Source organism: Dermacentor variabilis, chromosome 3 (assembly GCF_050947875.1).
Source record: "Dermacentor variabilis isolate Ectoservices chromosome 3, ASM5094787v1, whole genome shotgun sequence".
Taxonomy (NCBI): Eukaryota; Metazoa; Arthropoda; class Arachnida; order Ixodida; family Ixodidae; genus Dermacentor; species Dermacentor variabilis.
In genome coordinates, this window is record NC_134570.1 from 58,500,272 (window position 1) to 58,520,919 (window position 20,648).

At 48.6% G+C, this 20,648-nt stretch overlaps 1 protein-coding gene across 1 annotated transcript in view; it reads left to right on the forward strand.

Moving 5' to 3' along the window:
- The first annotated feature begins 676 nt into the window (after positions 1–676).
- LOC142575707 (putative cationic amino acid transporter) overlaps positions 677–20,648 on the forward strand; it is a 164,895-nt gene continuing 144,923 nt past the window's right edge. The window contains exon 1 of the mRNA XM_075685272.1: positions 677–1,540. The gene's annotated coding sequence lies outside the window, so the exon portion shown is untranslated. The remainder of the gene's footprint in view (positions 1,541–20,648) is intronic.

Here is a 20,648-nt window from a genome sequence, read left to right on the forward strand (position 1 = left end):
AGACGAGCGTCCCATTCGCTTTTCCACACTGAGGGAAAACGAGAATAGAAAGATGAAAGTGCACTATTCACGAAAGTTGAAGCGCCATGGTAGGCGGTTCCAACGAAAGAAACGTTTTCGGGAATCGGGGTCATATTACAATCAGAAGGTTATACGCTACCCAATTTCGTAAGAGCGCACATCTATCAGTCCTTTACAAAACACGATGTTAGCGAAGGCCGACCGGGTAATGTCATTAACGTCTTACAAATCAAAAGGCCTCGGTAAATTTGTCCGAGATTTTCCCACACCACAGGCACTGGCTCCATCTAATATATTCTCTCACCACCTACCGTCCCTAAATTTCCCTATGTAGGTCGTGAGGCCAGTCGCCGCCGCTTATGCGAGTTTCTCTTTCCCGAAACAGAAAAACCGCCTTGCCACCGATCCAGCAGAGTTGAGCGTTGCAAATAAAATGCGGCATCCGGCGCTCCGCTTTCAGAGACGCTATCAGGAGGTTTCCAACGCCGGCGGCGGCTCTTTTTTCCCGTTTCCTTCTCACCGTTCCCTAAAATTGGGGACAGGGCTTCCCCGCCAGCTCCCGCCGCCGCCGCCGCCATGGTTGCTAGCGGCAGCGGCAGCGCCAGACGCGGCAGCGGCAAGCGAGCTCGTGCCAGACGCAGCGCACGCCGCACCATCGCGAGCCTACAAGCAGCACCACTGCCGGCGGGATGCGACAGAGAGTGTGGCGGCTTCGGCTAGCGTGCTCCAACGCTTTGGTGCGTGCCTCGTCTGACGCGTCGGCGAAGCGGCGTTAGAGCAGTTCTCTCCCGGTCAGCCACGGGAGAAGGGGTCTCGTATTCCCCCACCATTTTAGTTTGCGCTCGCGTCGTGTGTCGGTGGTGGTGGTGGTGGTGGGGGGACGAGAAGAAGCTATAGCCTGCTCACACAACCGAACAAAGACCGCAGTCTCCAGGCGCCGCAACATCACCTGGTCGTCGTCTGCTCGCTTTCTTCCGTTGCCAGCGTTTTAGCCGTCGTCTGCTTCCGCTGCATCTGCGGTTGCTGCGAGTGAACGTCTGGTACATTCCTAGCGCATTTATACGTCTTTAAAGAAAGGGCGCGCACTGTGTGCTCAATCGCGCTCTATCGCCCCTGTTCCTTCGTTCGAGCCCACCCTGTGGCCACACTTTGGAGCGTGTTTGCTATAGTGAAGCAGCCATCGTCGTCAACGTCTTCCAGCGGTGTGTCTGTCTCTCGAGACGAGAGTCGATCGTGGTGTTCGTGAGAGCACGTGATTAAGAGGCGTACGCTGACTGTTGGACCGGCCCGAGAGCGAGAGAGAGAGAAAGAAAAAAGTGCCCTTCTTCGTGTCGTCTGCGCTCCGCGTGCCCTTCGTTCGCCTGCTGATAGTTGCTGTCTTCGAGGACGGCTAAAAATCCGAGAACTACGAAATATCAGCGTCGTTCCTCAAGCAGTCTTCTGGATCGGTTTATCCAACCACGCACCCAAGGAAAAGAACGACGTAGCTCGATCACGACGCATCTCCATCGGGGAAAAGGTAAGACGACCGTTTTATACTTTTCGTTGTCGTTGTCTCTCTTCTTTTTTTCATCATGACTTGTATTTTCCGCGTGGTCTGCGCTCTAAATCGATCCCTCCTCTAGGCTGTCTTCTGCGACTCCTTCTTTCCCTCCTTCTCTGCTTCGTTCTACAGCGGTATGCGGCCCGGTGCGCTTTCGAAACTGTTGCATTCCTTTCGCAAGTTGTACAGCGGCGCGGTGCCTGCCGGTGCATGTTCCGCGCAGCGCTCCTCGGACGCAAACTGCAGTGTCGAGTTCGCGCGCAGCGCCGAGGCAGCGCAGCGTGCTCGTTGCGGCCCAGTTGGATCGACTTGGTTCGGGGTTTCCGTCCAGGGTCGAGTGCACACCACTTCTCTTCGAATCCGGGGAACAATGCGGTATTTCGCCCTGCGGAATTCTTCATTTTCCTTTTATCTTGCGCGAACGCGCAGGTTATTCGGTTTCTTCATTGCGAGGTGTATTTCCTGGTCACTCTAAGCGCACATTGCTCCTTCGGTGACCAGGCAGCGGGGGAATATTTTTCGTTGCGCACATAAAAAAAGGAAGTACAGATATCATTTAGCGTCGCGCCGTTCTTACAAAACCCAATATTGGGTACACGGTATATGTCTAGCGTGCGACAACGGTACAACGCGTTCGTGCCATTTGCAGAACTAATAAGTGTACAACCGAAAACTGTAATTTACTGATAACTGGCCCAAACGTGTACGTGACTGTCTGACTTACTTCTCGTTTTTCGTTTCCTTCAGATGTTGTAAAAGTCGACACTGATGTGATTAAATGATTTTGGTAGAGTGTAATTACGGCGTTTATTATTTACCGTGGTTGGCAAACACGCCACACATTCTAGATATTTCTTCCACTTTAAGAAGATTATGGGGTTTTACGTGCCAGAACCGCTTTGTGAGGCAGCCCGTAGTAGAGGAATCCGGAAATTTTGACCACCTGGGGTTCTTTAACGTGCACCTAATCGAAGTACACGGGTATTTTCTAATTTCGCCCCCATCGAAATTGCGGCCGCCTGTGCCGGGATTCGAACCCGCGACCTCGTGCTCAGCAGCCCAACACCATAGCCACTGAGCAACCACGGAGGGTGTGTTCCACTTTTAAAACACAGTTAACGTTAGCTGTAACACCTTCGGACTCGGGGCACTCATTGGAATTGTAGAAACGCGTTCGAGCGCTTTGTTCAATGGTAGGCAGGCAGGCTGCCTGCAGGCCCTCATTTGAATTCATGAACTGGAACGACCGCTGCAGTTTCTTTCGGTGCAGTGGCGGCTAACAGTGCCAGTTCGTGGTTTTCGGTGTCGATAATGCAGTTGGTGCCACACGGGGTGCTGAAACGTGTTGCACGTTCGGAAGCGACGACTGCGCGCTAGTCGATACCCGAAATTGGGTTCGGTTCTAAGCGTTATCGTCTCATCCCGCGCTTATCAACGATAATGACGGCGATCGCCAGACACTACGACCCTCAGAAGTCGTGACTGCGCTGGAATCAGCGACGATACACGCCTCTGCGTGTCTCCCACCATGGCAGCACGTTAATCGGTGCCCGATTCGGGAACACTAAACGGCCCTCATTGCTCTGTTCCGTGTTTCGGCACAATATAATGGCTAACACGGTCTCCGTTCCCGAGGCATCGCAGTCGTGGCTGCGGTAGATTCTGGCACGTCAAAGGCGTTTGGCACGTTTCGTCCGTTAGCCGAGCGCTAATCGATGCCTCTTACTACTGGGCGGGACCTGAGAGGTTTTACTGTTACGTTTTTTTTTCGGTGGTCAGTACTTTTGGTATGATCTTAAGTTCTATAACGATTGGTTGGCGCACGTTCTTGCGGCCGGTTTCTGTGTATGCCAGGCTTTATGAACCGGGACCCTTGGGTTCTCGTGTGATTTAACGAGTGCCTTGACATAAGGGGCAACCTATATGCAGCACAAGCAAGGGTAATAAGATGCCTCAGAGGAGGAGGATCAACAGAAAGGTTAATAAGATAACGAGGGAGAGGAGCGAAGAAACAGGGTAAGAAATGGCGGTTATCCAGTGTGAATGTCGGCTGGCAACCCAGCATCTGCCGATGAAAGGGGTAAACGAAATAAAAGGTTGCAGAAGGAAAGAACATGTAGAGAATTGATATAAACATTTCGTGAACAATCTTTAAGCCTGTATTATACTTTTTTTCGTCACATATTAGTATCAACATGTTCTGGCAAGATTTCAAAAAATGAAGCGCCAACGGTAACGGCACACAAGGAAGGAACAAAAGATAGGACAAGGCGCCTTGTCCTGTCTTTTGTTCATCCTTGTGTGCCATTACCGTTGGCGCTTCATTTTTTGAAAGCTATGCACCAACTAGCCCCATAACGTGTTTTTCTGGCAAGATAATTTTTCTGTAACCTTTATCAAAGTCCTTCAACACTTACGTAATTATCCGCATAAAACGGAGTAACTGCCGAAGAATATCTTGTGATTGCCTTACAACTAAGTGGTGCCCTAAGGTGAGATGCTTTGACTTGTCAAAATAGTTCGCAGATTACTTCATTGTGCGACTTCGAACAGAGAGACAGAAATAAAAGCTGTTTAATGTATTCTAGAAAGGTTGTCTGACGGCATGCCTAGCATGCAACAGCTGATAGGTATGATTAAAAATGTAATAATGTGCACAGTGCACGAAGTGGGCACACAGCATAACACAAAACCCAATACAACTCCCTACAAATTAGGGTCTCTCACCGAGACCAGTGTCTCTGACGAATGTTAAGAGCGCCTTCGTTGCCACGAGGTGTACTGGCAGGGAGTTCAAAGTGTAATAGTATAGGTATCTTGCTGCGGAAGACTACATGACAGCCTGTGATTTTTGCTTGTATTCTGTCGGTGATTTGGCAGTCTAGTCATATATAGTAGTTTCATCTGTCCCGTTAGAACCTGTGATGTTTTCGTTGCAACGGGTACTTTTTTAAATTTACAAATGTCCACCGCACACACGTACCAGCAGCTTTTATTTTCCTTCAAATCCTATCTCGGCAATTATTTATTCAGCGTTTTTCTGGAAAGCTAGTCAGACAGCAGCCATTCTTGCTCTTGTTTGCAACCAGGCTCTTAAGATCTTGAGAGACAAATTTAATTTTTTTCTCATTATAATGAGTAGTATTGTGTTTAAAACCCACTATTGCCCGCTAATTCTTATCTGTCTTTTTCTCTCCATAGCCACTACGGGACTAAATATGCCAAAATAAATATTCAAGTTGTAAATATATGTGTACGTTTGACTACCGATATTCGATTCGACGATCGATACTCTGTACGTATTCGATTGGTATTCTGAAAAGTTTACATTTGCCCACCTATAATATCTATAGTTGTGTATGAAGTAAATATTCATTTATCCGCGACGTTGAGGTCACTTTTATCGCTATTGATATATTGAACTCCTTTCCACCGCGTACTCGCGTCCCTCCTCTGAGGCAAACACGCAAGAGGTGATTGAGGGCACCAGTTAGGACGTTGTTTTCACCGCATAGCGCGTAGCTGGGCAAAGCACGCTTGCAGGAGGTTTAGAGCGTTGCGGCCGGCGAAAGGCGAGACTGCATGTCGGTAAGCTTACTAGAGAAATCTTTTCTGGGAAATTATACACGCTTCTTGCGTGAGTTACGCCCCGCACTGAGCTTGAGGGAATTATGAGTTGGAAACATTTGGAAAGCCGCGTCTGGTCTTCGCTATCTATCTATCTATCTATCTATCTATCTATCTATCTATCTATCTATCTATCTATCTATCTATCTATCTATCTATCTATCTATCTATCTATCTATCTATCTATCTATCTATCTATCTATCTATCTATCTATCTATCTATCTATCTATCTATCTATCTATCTATCTATCTATCTATCTATCTATCTATCTATCTATCTATCTATCTATCTATCTATCTATCTATCTATCTATCTATCTATCTATCTATCTATCTATCTATCTATCTATCTATCTATCTATCTATCTAAGATAAAAAAGACACATATGCTTCCGGATGGCTTGACTGAATAACCGAATGCATTCCGCGCAAAGTTCTCTTACGACAAAAGGAGAACCATTTAATCTAACATTGCCATACCACGTCGCTATTTGCACATATTATGAATGGCATAAGTTCTCTCTGCTGTACACACGCTAATATTTGACTCGCAAATCGAAATTTGAAATGGAACCGGACTATGAATGAAAGCGGAGAGAGAGAGAGAGAGAGAGAGAGAGAGAGAGAGAGAGAGAGAGAGAGAGAGAGAGAGAGAGAGCAGCACTTTAATGAATCCTGGAGAGGTTTGCGCAGCGGCACTCCGAGCATGTTAATTCAAGTGGGAATGACGAAAAATAAAACGATGTGCACAATGCACGAAAAAGACACAGAAAATACACAAAAAGACACCGTAACACACAACCTGCAAGCTAATTAATGTCCCTCATTAAGACCAGCGTCTCTAAAGAAGGTTAAAGGTGGCGTCGAGGCGCAGCCATCTGCAGCGCTAGTACGTGAATCGAGTAGGAGCCGCGTGGCTCAAGGCATGGAAGTGTTTTATTTATACTAGGGCTTTTCTTTGTAATGTCAGTAGCCCGCAAGCGCAGGTTAAGGGGCCTACGTCTTTCGGTACGTTACGCGCAGGGACAGCGGTGATCCTATCCATTTAATTTAGGTAATACTTAATTTGTATTGACACTCAGCTGAATGCAATGTGGACACGAGCGATCTCGCCTGTTGAGGCCACACGACGTTCGGAATTCGTACATTAGATAATACGTGCGAATAGGTCCATAACTAGAAGAATGCCTGTTCAGTAATACCGGAATGAGTCGGAATAAATAACAAGTCGGTCCGGGCAGCGCGCTACGAGCATAGCGCAAAACAGGACGCGAGAGCTGACCCATCGCTTCTAGAGAAAGGGGCAAACCAGGGGTGCGATCTTGTACGCGTTCCAAAATAGAACAGAGGCGTTCCGTTCCATCGAGCCGCACACGATTGGTCAATTTGAACCCTGACGAGTGCCATGACGTCAATTGCGATGTGATATCTGCTGTCAATCATTCCTTGTCGTCTGCTATCGGACGAACGCAACGGAACGGACCGCCTATTTCGAGACGTATAGAACGGACCGCCTCCGTTCGATATTGGAACGCGTACAAGATCGCACCCCAGGTGTACGTTGCACCTAAAGCACCGGCTCACCTGCGTTTTCTTTTTCTTTTACGATTGAAACTATTACTGACAATGGCGGTCCTCTCATCCGTTGTCGGTGTGATTAACGCAGTGCCACCGCGTAGTCGCCTAGGTGGCGGTTACAATGTGTAACGCATACCGGGGAACACACACACACAAAAAGCGAATTCTGGCGTGCTGCTTTTCCAAAAAGGTACTACATTCCTTATGCGCACGAAAGCGGCCGTATACGAAAGCGGCCTATGGCTGTGCACCACATTACCAAGCCACATTCCCATTCCGGTTAGTTACTGATAGGCGCCGCCCATCAGAAAGAATAAAGGATACTTCTCATTTGCCCGGAGGCAATAAGTTACGAGCGAACGTGAAATCATTTACGACATTTCATTGACTTAAACAGACGCTTCGCACTATTGTAATAGAGCAGGAATAACGTGCATCTTGGCGAAGATTGTTTATGTTCGTGTGCACAGGACAGTCACAGTTAGCACACTGGTTTAGAATTGGTAGCTGCTTTTACATATTGCGTGCGTTGGGCTTGCGCAAGTTTACAAAAGAAGAAGGAAAGAAAAAAACTCTGGTTTCACATACCAAAACGACAGCCTAACTATGAGGCAGGATGTATACGTATAGTAGGGTCCGGACGAGTTTTGACCACCTGGGGTTCTTTGAAGTGCGCCTAAATCTCAGTACGCATGTGTTTCTGCCTGTCGCCTGCATCGAAATGCGGCCGCTGCGGCTAGGGTCGAACCTGCGACCTCTAGCTTAGCAGCGGACCGCCTTAGTCACTAAGCTACCGCGGAGAGTTTTAGTTTGAGAGCAGGGTGCCTTCAGCACGAGCTGATCCCAAGTGGCCTCCTTCTCGAGTACTGACCGGGTGCCAAGCTGTTTAGCTTCGGTGATCGGACAAGTACCGGCGTATTCAGCATGGAATGGCCGATGGTGCAAGTTTTCATCAACCGTTAGTGTGTTAGGGCTCGTGCTTTAGCCATCGTTGATCTCAAGAGAGGGAGAGAGAAGGCAGGGAAGTTAACCTGATGCAAGTTTTCTATTCGCTACCTTGCGCAGGAGTGGGGGAAAATGCCTCACTAAGAAGCGAGGAAAAAAGCGAAAGATTAAGAAAGAGACAAACAAACCAGGAACCATTAGAGACATTCGGATCTGAAAAAGCGATATGAAAGAAGCATGTCCGGTTTCAAGGCCGGGCTAACCTCCCGGGCTTACATTTAGGCCACCGTCTTGGCTTTTTATCTACCTCGAGTCATCGCCGCACCGTGTGCATGATGCAGGCCAACAGAAACCTACAGCCTAACTGGATTTCCGCCCAGAGGGTCCCGTGCTCTTAAGCGTGCATATCATACATCATCATTTATTTTCATCTTCGTGACCGGCGCTATCACTTCGGTTGCTGAGGTTCGTCGAGCGCTTGCATGTACTTTACGGCATATGGAGATCGAACGCACCGACAGAGCTGGCTAAGAATAGGCATACACGAACGATGAGGCGCTTAACCCGAGCAAGCGTCAGGTTGTCCGTCTACTTCACTTCGAGACAAATTGAATAAAAAGGTAACTCTGGCGAGCCCCTTCATATACAAGAAGTGAAAGGAAAGGAGGGGGGTTGAGCAGGTTGGGACGAGGCAGTCAATATCGTAGATCGAAGAGGAGACAGACTGGCGGTGTTTTTTGCATGAGTTGATCGTTACTTTCCCATCGACTGGGCAGCGAAATACGAAAAATAGAAAGCAGCGTCCAATAGGACGTAGACGAAGCGCATCATCGAGCGCTGTGCGGGATTAGAGCTGGGCGTCATTAAAAGAGCAGCTGTACGGCAGTGGTCGTTATTAGAAATGCCTATTAGCGATTAATACGGGACTGAGCTCCGCTGTATTGATAAACGAGCCGGAATAAATGAGCCTCTAGCGCTGAAGGGTTGGGTTTCTTTTTTAATTACTTCCATCGCAGTTGGTGAAACAAGGTCGGCGTTCCATGTAATGGCGCCGATGGTCATGAAGTTTTTTTTTTTCCCCCGTATACTGTTACAGTGAGCGCGCAGCCCTAGCTGCTTAGCGGTTGTGATAGGCAACGCCTTCTCTAAGCGTTAAACTTATAGCGCGCAAACGTTGATTTAGACAAAACATGGAGACCCCACATTTTCTTCATAACGCCCTCCTCCCCTCCCCTCTCCCCTTACGTTTCATTTATTTATTCGTAAGACTTTCAAGTTGTAAACCGAGGTTGATGGAGGAACTGCCACTACTGATTGTTAGTATAGAGAGTGAGAGATATTAATAAGATAGGAAAGACGAGGAGGCTAACCGCCCGTGGATGAATATCCAGTTTGCCATCCCGCAGTGGGGAAGAGATGAAGGCAGACAGGAATAGAAAAAAAGAACACACGCACACACACCTGGCATTGTTAGCTGGATGGCGAAATGTTTCAGACCGTATCGGGATCGATAGGTCGCGTTTGGGCAGAGCAATTGCCCGCAACTTTTGCAAGGCTAGGTCCTCGGGCAGCAAGCAGCTCCTCCTCCTCCTCCTCCTCCTCCTCCTCCTCCTCCTCCTCCTCCCCTGTGGCGATTTTTCTTCAGTGATACGAATTGTGCTGACAAATGCAGCAAGCTCCGCGGCAGTCGAGGTTGTCCGGTGAGACGTTTCAAAGCTGAATGGCTGCAGCTTTTGCTGGGTGGATCACAACTCCAGCAGATCCGCCCACAGTTACCGAACCATCAGTGCGAATCTGAAGATAGTCCTCTTACGTGTCGTGCGACGTGTTCTTTAGTATAGCTTTATTAAATGGTAACGGAGCAAAAGGATCACATAACGAATGAAACTAGAAGTGATCCAAAGGGTTTGAACAAGAAAAGTATCAACCTTAAAGCAATGTTCAGAGCAAACGGACGAGGAACAAATACAGGTTACCTTGATGCCATGAGGTAGTATACGAGTATTTTTTGGGCAGTTGCCAGCCCCTATGTTCATGTACCATACGTACGTGACGCCTGCGGCTTTAAAAAAAATGTCCCGCATCCGCCACCATGGTCGTCAGTGGAACTGTTTCGCACTTCCAAGGCTAACGTTGCCAACATACGCAAATACCCACGAAATTGGAGAACAGTGTGGCCGCCGCGGTAGCCTAATTTGACAAAGCACCGCATGCGTAACGTGGAGGACGTGGATTCGGCGCCTACCTATTCCTTCACGTTAGTTTCCCTCTTAATTATTATTCCTAATTTTTCATTGAGAATAAAACAAATAACCTCCGCGATGCTTCACTAGCTGTTCGTTTGCTTCAAGCAGTTAGCATCACCAGGAGCTCGAGCACTTGAAGCAGACTCTAGTTAATTGGTACGGTCAGTGCATCGTCACATTGGTTAAACCCCAGACTACTTTTACCAGTAATATTATACAAGAGGACAGTGATGGACTGCTACAATCCCTCGTGGTAGGGCAGAATTGTTCCCCTGTAATCCAAAATAAGTGGGCTGGTGTCAATACTTAGGCCAGGCAAGTCGCCATTTTGGCTGGCACCATTTCGCCCTATTGCCCACGTAAGTAGAATAACAAATGTAACGGAAAGAACGGCTGATAGTTTTCAGCGCAAAGAAACGCACGATACGAAAGAAGGTGCACAGCCCACATCGCTGTGTGACAGCGCTGTCTCTCTTGTGCCTTCTCTCGTGTCGTGCGTTTGACTGCGCTAAAAACTACTAACATCCGATAGCAACTATTTCATCAGTCTGGTTTGTGGAAAGAATGGCTCTTATAACAGGCCTCTGGTTGTACCCGGAGCGCCAAAATGTGCACCCTGACTCCTTGGCGGGGCTCTCGTGAAACAGTACGCCATCACTTGAGAACGTTACTGACCTCACAGCGTTTGTCCGGCAACAAAAATATATTTCTCAAGCTCCAATAAGCGACGATGTTGCCTGGCATGAAAGGTGCATACGATAATGTCGCGCATGAAGCTGTCCATCGAGTCGCTAGAGGCTGTCGCGATGGGCCGTAGAATGGGTCATTGCACCCGCGGCTAGCTGACGCGCTCTGCTTGTGCTGAACGAAGGCTGTGGACTATTGTCGAATACTAACAACATTTGTGAACTATGGCAAATTCTATCAACTGTCGAACGCATGGTGGCGCCCCTCAGCAAGGGGTACTGAGGAACGTCACCGTATTGCTTAACAACATTACTATGGCTGGCATTTTGCTGAGCTTTTCCTGAAAAAATAGTTGGCTTATCAAAATACGCTGACGATATTTGTCTTTGGTCTTCTGCGGTGGCGCGTCTTCAAGTCCAGGCAAGGATACAGCGATCAGCCAACCATTGATTTCGCTATCTCTTCAAACAAGGTCTTTGTGTCTCCACTAAAAAAAAAAGAAAGAAAGAAAGCATGCTAATCGCGTTTACACGTAAGCCTATTGCACCGTCCCGTGTCTCTATCTGCGACCAAGATGCTTCGTAGAAGAAAATTAACCTCTTCGTGGGCGTGATCATTGACAGGCACATCTCGTGCCGGTGAATTCATTCGTGGAATTTCCCACATGATCTAACTTACGAAGAGACTAACCTCGATTGCGCACCATGCTGAAGTTCCTGCACAGTAAATTCTGGTACACATCAGTACAATTCATGATAGCCTACCGCGTTTCGCAACTACAAGCGAAACGAAAATTAGTACCGTCTAAGAATCCGAAGGCCCTGTATTGCGCAACTGTCGAGGACTACACCACGATGTGCACCAATTCATGCAACGACCACGATTACTAGAGATCACCTTGCTCCAACGTATACGTCACACATGACAGAATCGGAACGCACATTAGACGTCTCTGTTTAGTCTCCAATCACCATGCTGTAGATTTGATGGCGAAAAGAGTTTAAACCACATTTTTAGAAGCTGTAACTCGACTAGGCTGCCTTTCGCTGTGTTTCGTACCAACAACGAGATCTCTGTAACGACTGCGGCACGTGCGATAGCCACAACTGCATCTCACAATTTCTGTAATTACGAAGAAGAGCGGCCATTCAACAGCGGCCCTGCGACAGCTGGCTTTGTTATTACTGAACGAGTCCGCATGGACAAAGAATGCAACCTTACTTCGATGTATCGGTCTCCGCCGCTAGCTCTACAGAAACTACTGCCGAGGAAGGCGCCCAGTCGGCCCATCTGGGTGCCCGACCAGCTCCAATCCCCTTATCAAGAACCGACGCTCCAAGACAGGTTCATGTTGTGGCTAAAGCTATGACACACAAATACTGGTCTTTTCCAAACGTCCCGAAGTGTTATCTTCATAGGCTGGATCCATCCTTAAAGCTACAAATGCCATAAAAAATTTCCAGCTCTAAGGCGACAGCATTGTGCCGCCTCTGACTCGGGGTGGCATTTACGAAGGCCTACTCATTCCGCATTGGAATGGGGGATACGCCCATGTGCGACTCTTGCGGAACCACATAAACAATCGAACACTTCCTGTGTATCTGTCCCCAATACGAGGTTGAGCGCCAAGTTCTCCGGACAGCACTGAACCAGCTGCATTCTAGACCATTTTCCGTAATGAAGATCCTTGGACCCTGGCCGTTCGCGTCGATGGCACAGAAGGCCACGAAAGCGCTCTTAAAATACGTCAGGTCGACAGGTCTTGGTAACCGTGTCTACACTCGGTGCGAACCTTTTTCTGTGCGCGAAACTGCGCTCTTTCTCTCCTCTCTCTCCCTCTTCATACCCATACCCTCTTCCCCCAGTGCATGCAGGATAGCAAACCGGACGTGCGTCTGGTTAACCTCCCTGCCTTTCCTGTCTTCTATTTCTCTCTCTCTCTCTCTCTCTCTCTCTCTGTCATCCCTGCCTTACTACTGCCACAATGAAGTCCAAGGTGTCCAATATGGCGACGCCTACGGCAACGGAACAACTATAACTATACGTCCTGCTGCTAGTGCAGCAAGTGCGACCTCGAAAGTGGGATCTTTGTTGCAACTCCGAGGCAGCTCTTCAGAGTTTGCAGTAAGCTTTATGGCGCAGTAGTTATGATCAATTGGTACCTGAAACAAGACAAGTCGACCACTTAGCCCTCTCTAATGAATGTCACATCCTTTTCAACGGCTTCCGGCATTGTGATAATGCTGCCCGGTCAGCGGGCAGAGGAGTGCAGACAGTTACCATGCCCTTGTCACGGATGTGCGCTGCGAACGGTCTTCGTTTGCTTGCTCACACCAAGACGCAAGCTTCTTGTAATAACCCCGAATGCCTTCTACTGTTGAAGCTGCAACTGACATCACATCTTTCCCGCAGTGATGCAACTGTGCCGCCTCTGGTAACGGGTGCCCTTATGAAAGCTTACTCATTATTTATTGAAAGGTCGGAAACATCCGAGCGTGACTCGTGCAGCTGTGGAAAGGTCGCACGTGTTGTATTTTCTTTCTTTTCTCTCTCATCGTTATGACGTCGAACGTGATGGTATCGAGACTGTGTTCAACTGAACAGAATACAGAAGATCTTCAAGGACAATAATTGTGGGAGTTGGGCCATGACAAACAAACAAACAAACAAACAAGCAAACAAACAAACAAACAAGTAACCAACCAACCAACCGACCGACCGACCAGCCAACCAGCCAGCCAGCCAGCCAGCCAGCCAGCCAGCCAGCCAGCCAGCCAGCCAGCCAGCCAGCCAGCCAGCCAGCCAGCCAGCCAATCAACCAAACAGACTAACTAAAGAACGAACAAGGTTTAATGTCGTTAGAAGGTCACTAAACAGTACAACACGCAAAAAAAAAAAATGCGGGAAAAGCGAGATGCCATGCTATTCAATTACGAAGGGGTTGAGAAACTGCCTTCGCCAAAATGCGCTTCTTAAAGATCCCGGTATAATTAGCCACCCACCCACAATGATTATGGCTGGCGACTTGACTCTTGGAGCAAGCATAATGCCAAGCTTATTCTAGCGACCTCATCATTTCTTGCAAGAGGGAGCTCTGCCAGGGGCAAGATACGGCGTTTTGTCTCAAGGTGTGTTCGCATTTTTGTTCTCTTTCTTTTACCTCTTGGGCGAACGACAAGTCGTCGGCCCCGCTCATATTGCGGTCCGTATTTTTCCTTCGTGCAAACTTTGCCTCGGAGATCGTGAAGTGGCCGTGGCTTAATTGTGCTGAAGTAGTCGTCTCCCATGCTACAGTCTGCATCATAATGCCTGCGCTTTTATTATCTGCTTAGTGTGTGTTGCGGTTCTCTCTATATATTTTTTTATTCGAAAGTTTGCCTTGCGGCGTAATACGTTTGGTACAAGTTATGCAGTTTATGCAAGTTATGCATGCAAGTGTAGTTGGTTATGTCCGATGAAATCAGACAAGGATCTATCTACGGTGCCGACCATGGATCCACATATGGTATAGTCATGTAGGCGGCTTGGGTGTAGCCCCACTTTCGACAGATAGTGGTGCCTCGATGAGTTCGGCCCAGGACAGTTGCACAAGAGGTGCGGCAAACCTGCGAGGGCAGAAGGGACGGTAGAAGGATCCACATTTGGGCGAGTAGGTCCTGGTCGAACACCTTGAAGGGGCAGCGCAAGATGACGAAGACAGAAAGCAGGAACACACAGGACAGCGCTGTCCTGTGTGTTCCTGCCTTCTGTCTTCGTCGTCTTGCGCTGTCCCTTCAAGATGTTCAACTAGAAGGGACAGGTCGCGCCTAGGCCTATACGGTCTGGTTGCAGTGGGCGTCAATGCCGCACCCATACGTATCCTTAATGCAACCTCCTCGCCACCTGAGAGACCGGGCGGGAGCTCTGATTCACATGGAGTTATCAATGGCCGTTCGGAGAGTCGAAGGACTTTCTTTTATTTTTATTTTTTGATAGCCATGTGAGCGCGGGTTGTTGCGGGAAGAGCGGCAGTGTATATATCACCGGACGTTTGTGATTCGCAGCGTCTGCCTGGATGTGTCCTGGTGAAGACGAACTGGGCATCAAAACAATTCGTACCGTGCACGGAAACGCCTGCATTTCACAAAGCACTTTTCTTGGCCGAAAGGCGATCCGCTCAATAAATTGAGAAAGTATTTCACCACTTGGGCCGAATCTGTGTATATAAGCTAGTTGTGATGTTTCTCGCGGCAGTTCTGATCGCAAGGTGGTCATTGCGTCATATATAGCCTGCACTTCGCTAAACATAGATGGCGGCCCGAGTGGAACTTGATAGTGGCATGTTTTAGACAAGATTAAGACAGGGCAGGTTATAAGGCAGCAGAAACTATCTGACCTGCATGCGACACTGGCGTCGGCAGTAGCCTGGACTTCTCCGATGTCTTGACTGGCCGCTGTGGAGTCGGTCGCGGGTTTAGTGTGGTGCGATTTGGATCGGTGTGTTGTCCCACGTCATGGTGTAGAGATTGAACGGGTGGACAAGCTGAAAGCATGAAAGGACGGGACGAACACCGCTGATGAACTAATTCAACTAACGTGTTGAGGCCTGCTTCCCCATGAAGAGTAACAATAGATGCGAGGCGTGGAAGATCGGTGGTGGTTCGCATTGTATCTCTGTTTGCCACCTCTAACTGGCCCCAGTCCTTAACGCTCATGTTTTAAAATTGGGCTTGACAAGAAGGCTTGACTGCAATAGAACAACGGACATGTAATGGGGGTATCTCAGTTCTAGCGCCGCCGGCCTCTGAAGAAATGTGCCTAACAAGGTGCAGCAGCTTGGTCGAGCGACGGCGGGCTTCTCTCATCCATGGCGCAGCCGAATCAGAAGCCGTAATATCGATGCCTAATGCACGAACAGGCTCCCTGTACGTAACAGCACGACCGTACAGCGCAAAGGAAAGAAGTTCTCCCTGCAGCCGGCGGTGGCCCCGACGATTATAACTGAGATCAGGGCCGTCTTTCCCAGCGAGAGCGCCAGGTTGAGGTTCTCGATTCTGTTTTCATTCACTCCACGGCATTGGGTAGTTTCATTTTACTTGCTGTCATAGTTGACCTATTCCTTGTTTCTTTTCTTTTCTTTTGTTCAATATGACTGTCATCAAGGAACCTTTAGAGTACTCGTGGCTTCAAACGATTTCATCTGCGTCGTCAGGGCATACCACAAGTAACTGTAACATGTACATAAAGAGGTGAAACATTTCAAAAAGGAAAGCAACGCGAATGCAAATCAAACATTCCCACTCGTCGCGCACGTGTTGCTAATATTGTTTCACGACAGACGGGAATAAGAGCACCTCGCAGACTTTAACGTGAAACCGATAACTCAAAAATGCTCTTACTGCATTCCCACAAGTACTTTCCTATAGATTACTGCGTTCTGAAACATAGACTTACTTATTCAACGGAGAGGTTATTTTTTTCTGGTTGTAATGACGAAAAGAGCCCGAGAATCGCTGCTGCACCACTTAGCTCTTGCAGTGGGGAAGAATGAAATCTCGGTCTCGCGCTTGCGCTTTCGTTGGCTATGTAGGAGTGCCTTACAGTGAACCTTACTTCACCAAGCTTTCCACTCAATATCAATAAACCACCGTTACACGGCCGCAAGTTATGCCTGCCGATGGACGTCAGAAACCGCTTATGCGACACAGCGCCGTGTCGTCGTTTTATACCTCCTTTTGTCCTTGTGTTACGCTGTAACGAACCTTACTATGAATCCTAACCAACTGGCCCAACTTGCCGTCTTGATACCACTTATGCGTCCTTGCTCTGGCCGGTAGCCTGCCTTCATTCCCTACCGTGTCGGCGCCTGGTCCTCCAGCCCGCTGTCCCTGGTCCTACGTGCCGTGGCTCGCTCCTACCTCGAGAGCCACAGACCACTTGTGCCAGTTTTGCCTCCTTCCATCTCGACTGACTCTCACAGCGGCTGGTTGTGCTAACAATCACTGTGTTATAGGCACTTATTGCGTCATAACCAATAACTCGTGTTGTAATCATCAATTTTGCTCTACGATCAGCGACTAACTCATGGACAGTATGAAAAGGTTATTTGATATGTAATCTTGAACGCTGCATATTGTAGGCTAGGCCCATACAAGAGAGAGAGAGAGAGAGAGAGAGAGAAAGGCAAAGTAAACACAGGGAGGTTAACCAGAGATTATCTCCGGTTGGCTACCCTGTACTGGGGGAGGGGCAAGTGGATGCGATAGGTGAGAGAGCTCAGGAGTAGCCGGCGCCTTAAATTGTGCGTCAACGTCTCCTTATATCATATCAATAATGATAATAAAAAAAACTCATTGACTAACTAAATAAATCGCTCTAAACAACAATTCTATCATTCGTTTCTGCTGGCGCGTTCCAAAGGGCGGAATTCACTCTGAGCTAGGTAGGTGTCCGTGGCGTGTCCCTGCCCAGCAAGCAATGCTGAGAGTAAACCACCAGTTTAGAGATTACGCGTTCTCAAACTTTTGTTACAACATACCTTGGCGTTCCACTAGTTACGGAACGCGACGCCTGCATTCGTTTTGCAACGAGCTCTTGGCCGAGCGCTCTTTGAGGTCGACGCGCCCCGAAGTCGCGCGTGGTCGCTGCTCGGTGCAAAAACGTTGCGTACAGCCAACTCTCCGAAAGCGTGGTTCCTCGCTCGCCGGAAACCATTAGCGTTCTCGCATTAGACGCCCGTTGATAGCATTCCGGGGCTGCAGATGTTGCCACGGGTGAAGCACCTGAATGCGCGGCGGGTGTCCTCGTGTCGCTGTGTCCAAATCTCCCACTATAATAATGTGCAGTTTTGTCGGAGCTATAGGACTGTTTCTCACAAGCTAGCAAGTTATCGTAAAGGTGTTCGCACAGTAAGAAAGGCTTCCTAGTTGGCTGCCGTTCTTGGCTAATGCCCTATTTCTTTCTTTGTTGACACGACGCCACCTTATGAACAGTGAGTGTGGCACACTTACAGTCTCGAGCATTTATGCGCGGAGTTCATGCAGGAAGACTACTTTGCTGCAGTGAACGCGCACGCAAGGGCGTTATAACATAACGCTCATAGCAAGACAATATAACAAAGCAGCTCTACTATGAACAATGCGAACGAAAGCGTCAATGCGTTACTACCACAAAACTTATAAGGCGACGTTGGGGATAAAAATCACTGACAAGAGCAAAATACTTCTTTACTAGTTTGTACATTCACTGACAGCGTGCAACAATCCTTCTCTTCACCCAAGTATTTTTTCTAGAGCAGAATTTTTCTTTTGCGCTTGTTGACTACGGGCGCATTGTCAAACTGAAATACTGGCAATATAACCTCATTAGTGCCGGTTTGAGTACTGTGCATTTTGACTGTAACGTGCGGTGTCACACGCGCGCACACGGAGAGAGAGAGAGAGAGAGAGAGAGAGAGAGAGAGAGAGAGAGAGAGAGAGAGAGATCTTTCTACACGCATGGACATTTTACTGGTGGGTCAGAATCTACGCATACAGATCAATCACGACGACGAGCGAGGAGGTCGAACGAAGGTACGGTGTCCGATTTCGAAGCGTTCGCTTACCAACAGAATCAATACTTTCATTGGCTCGTGCATTGGCTGCAGCTTCGACACGTACCGGCCTGCGCAGTCATCGCATGCAGTTATAGCGTGGGCCGAGTGCAATCACGCAGCACCCGTAAGTTGCACTCGAAACGCTCCTCTAACACACAGAGAACAAAAAGAAGAAGAAAAAAATATAGCAGCCCACTGTTAATAAACACGCTCGCGTAATGTGCGAGAAACAATCTACCGAGCATATAATTACGCCGAATGTCTCGCCGCGCCCGCGCAGCTTGCAGTGACCTGCGTGCAGCGTAATGAAAATCCACCCACGGTTTACCCGCCGCTTCGCGTCGCGATTAGTCACTGCAAATGACGTTCAGTGTCCGCGTGCCTGCATGCGCTACACGTTGTATCGCGTTTCGATTATCCCGTTGTCCAGGCCCTATGCATTCTGCGTGCCGTTCGGTAGATCGTATGCCCTTAATTGAGGCCGTCTCTAATCCCAAACTACAGCTCCATACATAGCTTTTTTTGTTTTCCTGGTAAAGACGGCCTCCGTTTTGCCGCACAGTATAAATGCCGGACTGTTGCGGGCGTGCGCTGGCGAGCGTGAAGTGACCGGCTGCCACTACTTTTCCTGAACTGCTGTATACTGTCAACCTGAACAACGCGTCTTTGTTTATGCTGTGCAGACTTTGAAGAGGTAAACCAGGGAAGAAACTCCGCTCTGTTTCAATAGCTGGCAATAGGAGGTATACCATGGTTGCTTGCCTGTGCGCGTTCTTGCCTGCGCGCATGTGTGTGTTAGCGTGTGTGCATGTGTTTGTGCGTGCTGGAGAGAAGGAGGGGGGCAGGGAGCTTTTATTTGTGCTTAGGCGCGAGTGTGTCTGTGAGTGTGCAATCATCTTTCTTGTACGAGGGCGCGCTAGCTCGCGGTCTCTCGCAAAATGACATTATTTCGCGTTTGATTATTTTTCAGTATTGTCACACGATTTGTCGCCCATACCGACGTAACGTATAGCAATGATAATAATAAAGAAAGATGTCCCCGGTTGCTCGAATTCTTTAGCAACATAGCTTTGCACAGGCCACCTTTTCCAACGGAATTCCCTCGACGAGTCTCTCGCATTAGTCCGCAATAGCGAAGATGAAAGGAAAACGCAGTCGAGAACGGGCAGGGAATGAATTACGGTAAAAGAGCGGTGCTGGTGGCGTTATTAATGGTGATTTTATCGTATAAGTTGCGATTCATTCAGTCCTCTCGCTGTTCAACTTACTATTTCAGCGGCATGTTTGGAAGCCATAAATTTAGTGGCGCCAACCAATCTCCCGCTGTTTTACCGCTCTGTACACGACAAAGGCGAGCGAAGCGAGAGTCTCCAGCCGAACCAACGTTGACTGCGTCGCCGGAGGCGCTACGGGCGAGCTGCGAACACTCCGGTTTGGCTTCGCTCGCTTCAACGAGCACGCGTCCCCGGCCGTTCCGCTGAACGATGCTCCTCCATTCGGCATCGTCAACCACCACGTATATTGTACATCCGTCGCACTGCGCACGAACGAGCGATGAAGTAATCGGAACATTCGCAGCAGGCGTGTCGGGTATTTCTTCCTTCTCTTTTTTCGCCCCCGATGTAATGCCGCCCTGAGGCAGCGTGGCTTCTAGTGAGTATACAGTGAAACGGAGCAATGTGAGCGTGCGATCGAGTGAGACGCCCCCCCCCCCCCCCCCCCCCCCCTATCCTGCTCTGTACCGGCGACGCCTGCCACAATTTCTGAGGCCACGAGCCATCGTGCCGTTTAAAAAAATCGAACTCCTCCCGTATAGTTGGTCGTTTTCCTTTCCTCTCTTCTTTTCGGTTCCGTCCGGGCGACTTTGCTCGTGTGGTGGCATTTCGAACTCTTTCGTTTATGCAGTGTGCTGCGTCGCGAGGGACGGAAGTTCCGCTCTGTCCAGCGCGAGTGCGAGAAATGTTCGGGCGAAACGGAGGAGCTTGTTCGTTGCGCAAACACTAACGTTTCAGGAGCTGCTCTTATAGGGCGAAATAAGACAGAGCTGCCGCTGTGTGTCTTCTCATACTATAGACCGCTCGTTTTGCGTAGATGAAGTAGACAAACTATTTCGATACTAAGTTTGCACACAGGTCGTTTTCTCAGGGCCGATATATATATATATATATATATATATATATGGCGTATAGGAGATCTTGGTAGCCTTACGCGGCACTGGCTACTCCATCATAGAATTGCATTCAACGAAAGACCACACGAATGCAAAAAAAGAAGGATACTTAAAACGCAGCCACACTTACAGTCAACTCACATTAGCAAGTCAAATACAGTCAATCTTAAAATCAAGGTAATGCAATTGTACTACGGACAGCTCGCACATAGCGTCACATAATAAACAGTGGAACGCAAAGTCCAGTCGCGCAAACA